The 10858-nt window shown below is 37.3% G+C and overlaps 1 pseudogene; it reads right to left on the bottom strand.

Annotated features, from left to right (window-relative positions):
- Positions 1-329: 329 nt before the first annotated feature.
- LOC123234257 overlaps positions 330-10858 on the bottom strand; it is a 192064-nt pseudogene continuing 181535 nt past the window's right edge.

The following is a 10858-nucleotide window of genomic DNA, read 5'->3' as shown; positions in this document are numbered from 1 at the left end:
AAGGGGAAAAAAAAAGTCTATTTGAACAACTATTTTAAAGTAAAACAAAACACCAGGCAGATGAATCCCCGAGTGATGATAATATGCTTTTTATAGCATGGGGAAGTCAATCGAGAAATTGTAAAAATTAGAGCTGGAACGGCCCTCCCCAGTCCCAAGAGCTTCAGCTTCTCTGTACTTCTGCAATGCACATTCTGATATTTTGTCCACTCAAGTTTTAAATATCTCAACCAATAGTTCTCCCCCTGGGAGGTTTTCCCACAGGCCAATAGATCTTGCTGTCAGGGAATTTTTCCTGATATTCAATCTCACTTATCCTTTCCTTAGCGTCATCCCATTTGTCTCTGGGAATAATTTAGACGGCAGTGTGCTGACATGGAAAAGCAGAGCGCCTGCCTGCCTTGCCTTCGACTGCATGTTCCAGACCCTCCACATATGGAGAAATAAAGGTCAGGGGGTCTTGAGACAAAGGAAAACAAACAGGCAAACACGAATCTCTCTCTGGAACACCCCGCTTCCAGGTACCGCGTCTGAGGGCAAGAAAGAGGAGCCCGGGTGGACGTGACCAGAACACGTCTCTGCTGTGCCAGCGCGCAGGTCGGGTCCAGAATGGCCAACAGGGAGCATCCCTGCGGGTGACCCACCACAATGCGCTGGCACGAGGCTGAAGGATTGGCTCACGCTGGGAGTTTAGAGACAGAAGGTGGCAGTATAGCATAAGTATAACAGAACGGGGACCTTGGGCACCTACAAACCCGAGCCCGTCCATCTGGATAAAGCGCTGCACTTACCAATTGTTTATCATTCTTGAGGTCTAAGCGCTCATGTTTAACTCTATAAGAAAGCTTGTTTTATACGGAGAGTGGGCTGCAAATGGAGGCAAAGCCAGTTAAAAACCCAAACAGTAAATACTGATGTCAATGCCAGGTTCCAGAAACACTCTGTGGCCAGAATTTAATAGGAGAAACAATTCCAGTTCCAGACTGGAATGTTGCTCCACACAATACATAAATGGCAATTGAATTTTTTTTGTCTTGCAAAAGGTTTTTTATTTTTAAAAAAAGAAATTAGGGTCACTTTTTTTTGTTATTTCAAAATTTTTGTTTTTTCTAGTCAAGTCAAGTTCCTTCCCCTTCCCTCATCCCTTTTCATGATTTTCTTTTCTTGCATTATTCTTTAAGGTTCTATCTGTTCATTCTAGAGTAAGGGCCTTGAAGGGTAAATATTGCTGGCTCTAAACTTTTAAAAATACTATTTTATAGAACATTAAAATTTTTATTTTAAATTTGAATATTTAATTCTGGTATTAAAATACACTACTCTCAAAGTGTGTATTTGCTTTCCTCCCTCCCCTCTCCCCTTCTCTCCTCACCTCCCCTTCCTTCTCCTCTCCTTCCTTCCCTTTCCTTTCTCTTCCCTTCCCTTCCCTTCTCTTTCCCTTCCCTTCCCTCCCCTACACTTCCTTTCCCTCTTTTTCCCTCCCTTCTTCTCCTCTCTTCCCCCTTCTCTCCTTTCCCCTCCTCTCCTCCCCTCTCCCCCTTCCCCTCCCCTCTCCCCCACTTCTCCTTTCTCCTCTCTCCCCACTCCCCACCTCTCTTTTCTTCCTCACCTCTCTTTTGTTCTTATTATTACTTTCTAATTTCAAGCATGGCAATGGCACTCGTGATTGGAACATTCTTCTCCTGAAAGCCAGGGAAATGATGCCTTAGATTTGGATTTCCTTTTCTAATCGACTTCACACAAGTGGGCTACAGCCATGGCTGGAGGCCTTCAGCTTTTCTGAGGAAAAAGGCACTGTAGAAACTTTCTTTACACTCTCTCAGATGGGAAAACTGCCCGGTTACTATTGACATGTTATTCTTTGAGAATTTAGTCAACTCAAAACAAAATTCTCTCTCTCTCTCTCTCTCTCTCTCTCTCTCTCTCTCTCTCTCTCTCTCTCTCTCTCTCTCTCTCTCTCTCTCTCTCTCTCCCTCCCTCCCTCCCTCCCTCCCCCTTTCACACACACACACACACACACACACACACACACACACCCAGGAAGAGGAGTGCGGGAGGGACAGTTGAGCATTAGAAGCAAATAGCTATTTCATTGGGTTCTAAATCCGTGTCATCCATCGATAGGAGTAAATAAAACCTGCATCTCATTTTTATTCCGGGCACTTGCATGTGTGCTCATTACAGCCAAAAGAAGAATTTTTTAAATACACGACTTCCAGGACTGTTGGTCCTTAAGCTGTTTTTGTTGTCGTTGTTGTTTCTTTCTCTTGTTCTTTAAAGAGTGATCTTGAAACAGACTAGTTTGAAAAGGGGAGAAAAATAGTGTCCAAATAGATTATAATCAAGAGAAAGGACAAGAAAGGCAAATTCAATCCAGAAGACTAAATTCTAGATGATCTCTTTCATAAGGAAGGGCACTTTAAAAAAAAAATTAAGAGCTGCACTTGAGGAAAGCTAACTGCACAGAGCCAAGGTGTCAAAAGGAGCAGATCAAAATCCAAAGTCTAAGCTATTAAAAATCCTTTCCACCTGACACAGTGCCCTTTACTGATCTTTTTTCTTGCTCTCTTACTCAGGTGCCTTTAGGAATGTTTATTTTGCCTGTTTCCTTCGAGTCTAAAGTGATCATCCTCTCCGTTCACCAGCTCCCCTTAAAGACAGTCTTATTCTACCTCCCACTAGAAAAAAATCCCCAAATCAGTTTTTAAGGGTCTTTTTGGAGACATTTGCACTAATATATTTCAGAGTAGACAATTCATTTCAAGGAATGATTCGATGCAGCTGTGTCAGCATCCAATAATAACTTAAAAATAACGCAATAAGAATGTTAACATTCAAAATATTTTTAAAAAACAGCATCTACAATATTTGTTCCTACATGGTCTTGTACTTGAATAGCTTTCTTTATTTAAAACCTAAGTCCTCGCAATAATAAAAATGCCCATTTCATGTTTACAGGATCTTAAAAGAACAGTCTATTATTTGATTTAAAATTAAACAATTTAATTTTCATTTGACAATTAACATTTAAAGATAGTTACTATTTCTTTAGCAGTTATGTTTTAAAGCATTCGATAAGATATATATCATATATATTTACTTTCAAACTCAGTTACTAGATACTATAATCTATTAAAAAAATTTAAAACAGTTTCCCTTTGAGGAACAAATATTTATAGGTCATTCTGAATTCAATCTTCTTTAACAAGAAAGTCTGTAAAACTTTGCCTAATAAAGCAACATTTCAGGCAAAAATTTGGTCTGGGTCTACACGGACAAAGAGGGATATGTTGATTATACAGTAAATCCAAGTGAAAAATCACTCTGAAGCCTCCAGGTCCCGGACTTCTACAGAGTTTATAATTTGAATTATCAGGATAATTGCATCCATCTGATCATTTCACTCTGAGACTATAGATGTAGCTTTTAAATAAATATTAAGTTTAAAACATCTCACCTTCTTTGCCCAGGATAACAGATTGTGAACCTGTGGGAGTATAAGCACTATTTCAATCAACCAATTTGGCTGGTTGCATTTTAGTTTCTAAAATTAACACTTAAGTTGAACACAAAAGACCAACACTCCTGATGGTGTACTATATACAGAGCACACAGTCATCTAAGCTACTCTTTGACTCTGTTCATTATCAAAATTAGCTCCCTGTTTGTCCCACTCCTATTTCTACATTCACACCATTAATTACCCAACCTGTCATTAGATGTTGGCAATGACCAACTTTTCCAGGATCCAACTTTAAATACAGGATTTTTACAGTAGCTCACTAGAACTGTGTGGGTTAGGGGCAATGCTGGGGAAGATTGGCAGGTAGGACATAGAACTGCTTCTAGCTTCAGTCCCTTTTCAAAGCAGGGACTGTACACAAAACCAATGCCATTTAATGCTCTGATTCTAGTAAAACTAAATTTTTCCAGGTTTCATGGAAGAATTTTCTTAGGAATAACAACATGAATGATAAACCAAGCTCCTAACCAGATGTGCTGTGATTTGCCTTTCCTCCTTATTCAGAGTGGACTGATGTTTAACTCATTATGTGTCTCTCATCTGTCTCACTCATTTTCAACCTGCTTTCATTTTGCACAGTAAGAAAGAAATTGAGGATTGTTTTGTTTTTTGGTTTATTTTGGAGTCACTGCAATTTTGTATAGTTTTAGTAAACTTGTCCATAGAACTGCAGAAGAGTGTTTAGAGAATTGAAGCAGAGAGCTGTGGGGAGCAAAGAGGAAAGAAAGTAAGAAGGGGTAAAAACAAAGAAAGAAAAGCAAAACCAAAACAAATCTAAGAGCATTTAAAAAGGAATGTTTTCCCAAAGAGACTTTTCCTTACATGAGCAACACCCAAGCTTAAATCCCATTGCATCTCTCTTGGCTCTGATGCTAATTGGGGCTGTGCTATCTTCGCTAAACACATTCCAAGAAGGCCTTTGCAGGAAACAATTTCAACATAAAAAGAAATCATTGGAGATTCTTAAAATTTGGGTCTTTTGTACCCTGACTTACCATTTCGACATTCTTATTTAAAGTTTCCTTCACAGTCCTTAACATATGCAATTTTCCAACCCAAAGAATGGGTTTTAGAGTCTCTGTGAGCCCATAAAGTTCTGTCTCAAAGATTTTATTAATAATAATAAAAACATCAGCTTCCATAGGCATCACCCTAGAAGGGGAGAGCTATTTCTTGAAATGGTTCTGTCAAAGTTGCACATGCAGACATTAAAATCAAGCAGGTTAATTCATGTTCAGCAACAGACTGACTTTTTTTAACTTTCATACTACATGCCATCTATATCCAAAATATTAATGCAAACCAGCTCAGAAAAAGGTCCGTGCATTGCACCTGCAGCAGGAAATGGCTATCTGATTTTATGAACCATTTTCATGTTTAGAGTATGTCATTCATTTTTTTGGAGGATGTGAGGGTAACTCTACTACCTTTTTTTTTTATTATATGAGGATATGTTTCTTGGGAGCCTGAAAAGCCTAAGCTGAAGCAACATGGAGATGTTTTAAATGAGTATTTGAGTATTTCCCAGACCTCCCTAAACCTTGGCGAAACAACCCCCATTTGTAGAATGTTGGTCAGGATCACCAGATTAGCTGAATTGACAAACAGAAGCGAAATGACTGAGAAGGGATTTAGAAGGTGGGTGCCATGTTTCAGCTCTGAGAGGATGCTGACAGTGTCATCTTGTTGCTTAATTCTTCATTCCCCTAAGTAATCTTATTTTTAAATAAGTGTCACATCTTACTTTAGGCCTTCTAGTCAAGCAAAGCTTTGAACTGTAAAAATCAAAACTCTTAAGGACTAAAAAATAGTGAAAGTCTCTCTTTTTTGTGACTGGAGAAGAGTATATTGAACACTGCAGTAGCCCGGTAATTAAAGAATGATAACTCTGTATTCGTTCATAGATCCTCTCATGTCACTCTGAATTCTGAATATTAATTATTTCTTAAGGCAATTGATTAGCTATGAAAGAGGACAAAAGGTAAACAGAGTCACAGATCATTTCTGTTTTAAGAAATTGGGTTACAAGAAAAATATGGTACCCGTAACATAAATAAGGAAGTTAGGGATTTGCATGGGTTTATGAGGAAAGAGAATTAGTTTCGTTTCAGACATGTTGAGTTTGAAATATCTATGGGACACCCAGGTAAAGATGGCCAAAAGGCAACTGTTGATGCAAACATCAACAAACATCCCAGAGCTCTGGAGAGAAATGAGAAAAAGATCTGACAATTTAGGAGTTATCTGCATAAAGACGCTAATAGAATCAGTTGAAATTAATGAGGTCATCAAGAGAGTGTGTAGAGAGCAAAAGATACAGTAAAACCCTGGGGTACACTCACATATGGAGGGTGAGACATGAACAAAAATACAACAAAAGAGACTGAAAATTAGCTAATCAATTAATTAATTAATTTTTAGAAAGAGAGAGAGAAACTGAGAAGGTACATTCAAAGTATCAGCAAGAGAACCAGCAGAGAGTAATGCTATAAAAAGCCAAGGAGCAAAGGACCTTCACAACCTGGCCTCCACCTACCTTTTCATTCTTATATTAAATTGTTCCCTTTTATATATACTGCGGTCTATTCTAGGGTCCATTCTTGCTGTTCTCCACAAACAATACTCTATCTTCTGTCTCTGTGCCTCCCCTATGACTAGATCTCCCAATTCCTGGAGCGTACTCTCTCCTTACTGCCACCTCTTTTAATCTCTGGCTTCAAGAACCCAGACTATAGCTCTGCAATTACAAATCTCACTTTCATTAATATCCTGGAATGGAATTTATTTTGGCCCATTGACTTGAATTTGTCAATGATAATTATGTGTTCTTTTATTCTCTCCTCATTCACCTCATGTGTTGACTTTTTTTGTTGCATCCTTTCCAATCCAAAGATTATCTTTGTTAGCAGAGAAATCAGAAACAAAAATATAGCAGCTCTGTCTCATCTTTGATTGGTTATCATAATCCCATCCACCTTGAACAGCAATCATTTCTTTTCTTTTAACTTATTACTTTCTCTAGTTGAGCTAATAGCTTGAATTCTAATATTCTCTTTTAGAGCTAGTAGTTTTTTAAAATGTCTTTAGATTATTTTATCATGCTTAGCTCATTCTAAACTTGTGTACTAAACTCTGACCTTATAAGACCATACATTTGCCATTGACCAATGCCACATATTTGTATTCATCTTCAATTACCTGCCATGGCTCCCATGTTCTGTACATATCTTTATAAAATTTTATGAATTTATTTTGTTTTTATGTCACCTCTATTATCAAGATATTTTTCCCCTTCTCCTATCCACTGAACTATCTCGTATAGTAAGGAATTTTTAAAAGAACAAAAAAACAGACACAGAGTCAGAAAGATCTGGATTCAAGTCTCTGAGTGACCCTAGAGAAGTCATTTAACTTCTTGGTGCTCTAAAAGTTGAGTTGTACTTACTACAAGTTGCAGTATAGGTGCTCCTATGTATTAGTAGAGGAAATTTCCTTATGAGGAGTTCATTATACTGATGGAGCCAAGATTCTAAACTCTCTTTATTCATTGAAAGAAAGAGAAATGGAAGTGGAAAGAACTCTGAGATTTCACCTCACACTCATCAAATGGACACAAATAAGTTGACAGCAGAGAGGCATACTAGCACACTGTTGGGTAGAGTTATGATTTGGTTCAACCATTCTGGAAAACTAGGTGTAATTGTGTATGCTAAGAAAGTGACTAAAATGTTCAAACTCTTGACCAGACATCTCCCTTCTGGGCAGATAGTCCAAAGATTGTTCAGCATTTTGCATCACAGACTTGATGGTATAACAGAAATTTATTAACTGAAACACTAAAATTAAAATAAAATCTCTAAGCCAAAAAAAAAAAAGAAATAGGTTTATTGATAGAGGATCAATCTCATAAAAAAGCTGGACTCCAATGGCATCATGGACTTAATGACATTTTGATGAAACCTATGGATGACTCTTATAATAAAGTTTTTAAATATATAGGATTACAAAGAAAATAACATATTTAGATAGTTATCAAAGTATTTTTAAAAAAACAAATTTATAGGTCCCAGGTTAAGAACCTCCTGATTTAGAGACCCAAGTCTTCACATCCCTTACTCTGATTAAATTATACTTCAATCAGTAAGGTTAATATGAGGATGAATCTCCTAAATTATTATCATTGCTTTTTAATAGAATGGACTGCTTCATAATGTAATGAGTTCCCAACCCCTGGATGTCCTCAGTTCTTCAGTCAGAAACTAGATGACCGCTTGTCAGAGCTACTCAAGAAGAAATTCATGTTTCTTGTAGAGGTTGGCCAGCAGGACCCTAGAAGTCCCTTGAAGAGTCAACGATTCTACTAACATATATTGTTAAATGCCTACCATCAGTAAAACATTTCACTTACTTTTTTTTTTTAATTTCAACCTACAATATAGTATTGAATGAGTACTAAGGCAGTACTCTCTCACTGTCTAACCTATTCCCTGCTCCCTGATCCTTTTAAGTGACTTCATTAATTCATTCAGACTCCTAGCTTACTGTTCTGTAATTTATTCCTTGATTAACAGTACTGATAGTACCCAGAACACATTAAGCTTCCAGAACTACTCTTAGATGCTTCCCCAAGCTATATGAGAGCCCAAGCAGCTGTAGAATGACAAAGGTTCTTTAAAAAATGATCACAACAATGGAACTTTTTAATTGTAAAACAATGAACCAAAAAAAGGAAGAATCAAATAAGAACTGGTAAATATTCAATAAAAGAATATTATTAGAGTTCTCAGAAAGGGAATACCCACAGCTATCTTTATACCAACTTAAATCAGGCAGAAACTCTAACAATGAGAATAAAATGAAATAATGGATGCATTATTTCTAGTGGGACTTGCATTGCCATTTGGTCTAATTATTCTTGATATTTCACCCATCATATTAGAAGCTTCTTCAGAGGAAAGAAATAACAGTTTATCTCCTTGAGAACAAAGAACAAAGTGTCTCTTTGCTCTCGAGCCGCTCAGCTATCATTATGAAGAGAACGAATCTGTCCATTATCAAGAAATCCCACTAGAAATCTTGAATATCTTACCAAATAATATCTCAACCTACTAAAAATACTCAAAAGTGAAGGAAACAGAAACTATGGAGCCTCTTTGTGAAGGCACACTACACGGCCTGGGGTTGGAGGATATTATTGAATAAAATACTAAGCATCATTCTGAGGAACCTTGACCACCATCCCCTGAGTCAAATGCCTTGTGGTGGTCTTTTGTTTTTCTCCAGTAAATCATGGACAAGGAAGGCATTCACTCATACATTTTTTGCCTCTTGAGGCTATATAGTACAGTGGAATGAGCACCCAATTTGTTTTCAGATCTGGTCCTGTCATTTACTAGCAGTGTGACCTTTGCCAAAAGCCAGGTTCTTGAAGCCTCAGTTTCTTCATCTATAATGTGGATAATAATTATTAAATGGGATAATATTTGATAATTGGTCAATATGTACTAAGTACCTATTGTATGCCAGGCACTGTGCTAATCACTGGCAATATAAAGAAAGACAAAACACAATCTCTTCCCCCAAGGACCACACAGACTAATGGAGACAACATGCAAACAACGATCACAAATAAGCTGTACTCAGATTAAGTAGGAATTAATCAACGGAGGGAAGGCACTAGAATTAAGAGGGACTGGAAAAGACATAGATGGTGGGATTTTAGCTGAGAGGATCCAAGATCCAAGATTCCAGTCTAAGACTGTCAAAGAAAAGTGATTTGCAAACATTAGAGTACTGTATAAATGTTAGTTGTTACTATTATCCTTATCATTATAGATATACTATCTACCTCACAGAGTTACTCAAGGATCAAACGAGATAATAGATATTAAACACTTTACAACCATAGACTGCCACATATAAATGTAAGCTATGATTATATTTGATATAAGGCACATTTGCAAGGATCATAGGACTTAGAGCCGGAAAGGATTTAAGAGATTGGTGGGTCTTACCCCCTCATTTGTAGATGATGGGATTGAGGCTGTAAGAGATGAACTGACATATAAGTACTTGGAGATATAGACAAATAGATCAATATTTTTTCCCATTCTTCACAAGTACAAATCCTAGCATCGTTTTCCAAGATAAATATACATGCAAGAATAAATATTATTTCCACCGATAGTCCCAGTGACTTTTAGTGAAATTAGGTTTAATGAGATGTTGACCCTGTAGACAGAGAAAGAAGAAATGGAAGTTTTTTCTCACCTTTCACTGTAAGCCCATTTCCAGAAATGTGAACGAAGTCTTCATTATCAAGATCAGGTTTAAAACCACAGGCCTCCAAGCTAACAAGAGAGGGATCCAAAGTTCTGCTGTGTAAGTGAGGCTAGGAAACATTAACCAGAAGAATCAACTTGATATCTGATTGAATTTCCTAGATTATTTTGCTATCATATTGATACCTCCAAGTCAGGTTCTTGCAAAGCCATCAGAGAAAGGAAATTTATCTTTGGTAGCTACTTACCTTCCTTTTTTATATTTCCTCAGCCAGTTCCAAGACCTTGCCTCTGACTACCCCTCTGGGCACCCCCCACCCCTGCCACCTCAGTCTTGTGCTCCCACTCAGTACCCAATAGTTTTGATATTTTTCTCCTTCCCATCAAGTATATATCTGTACTGGACTCACATTTGACTAACAAATTAATCTGTACTAAGATACCAATGGGTTGTCCTTCTCAAGGTAACACATATACACAATTTAATACAAGCCCCTGGAGATACTGTACTTCAGGTCATAGTATTGGTGGGATGGGAAGGAGAAGCAAGGGAATATGTTTTGAGAGGAGGAGTTTTCTCTCGCATCTGATCCCTGGGAATTAGCTGTTCCTCATGGCAGGTCAGCCTCTGGCTGGGTTATAGTTATAAACAGACAGACAGACGGAGAGAAAGACAGACAGACAGACGATAGATAGATAGATAGATAGATAGATAGATAGATAGATAGATAGATAGATAGATAGATAGATAGATAGTGTGCATATATGTATATATATACAAAAATTAGTCAAACCAGTTCTGAATATAATAAATAGCTAGATGTAGATATGGATAGAGATAGATATAAGTATCAAAGCCAGTTCTACCTACAGGAAATGTCTCTAATCCACCAATTGAGCGAAAAAATGTTTTGTGAGTCTAACCTATCAGCAATCTCAGCACAAACTGGTTAGATGTAGGGAATTTGAGAATAAAATAAATCTATAGCTCCTGCTCTCACTTATTTAGTAAAAATATTTCTTTCATTCAAATCCTAGAGATAATGAGACTAGG

The sequence above is a fragment of the Gracilinanus agilis genome, chromosome 2 (genome assembly GCF_016433145.1).
Source record: "Gracilinanus agilis isolate LMUSP501 chromosome 2, AgileGrace, whole genome shotgun sequence".
NCBI classification, from domain to species: Eukaryota; Metazoa; Chordata; class Mammalia; order Didelphimorphia; family Didelphidae; genus Gracilinanus; species Gracilinanus agilis.
This window is presented reverse-complemented; position numbering and strand designations above follow the sequence as displayed.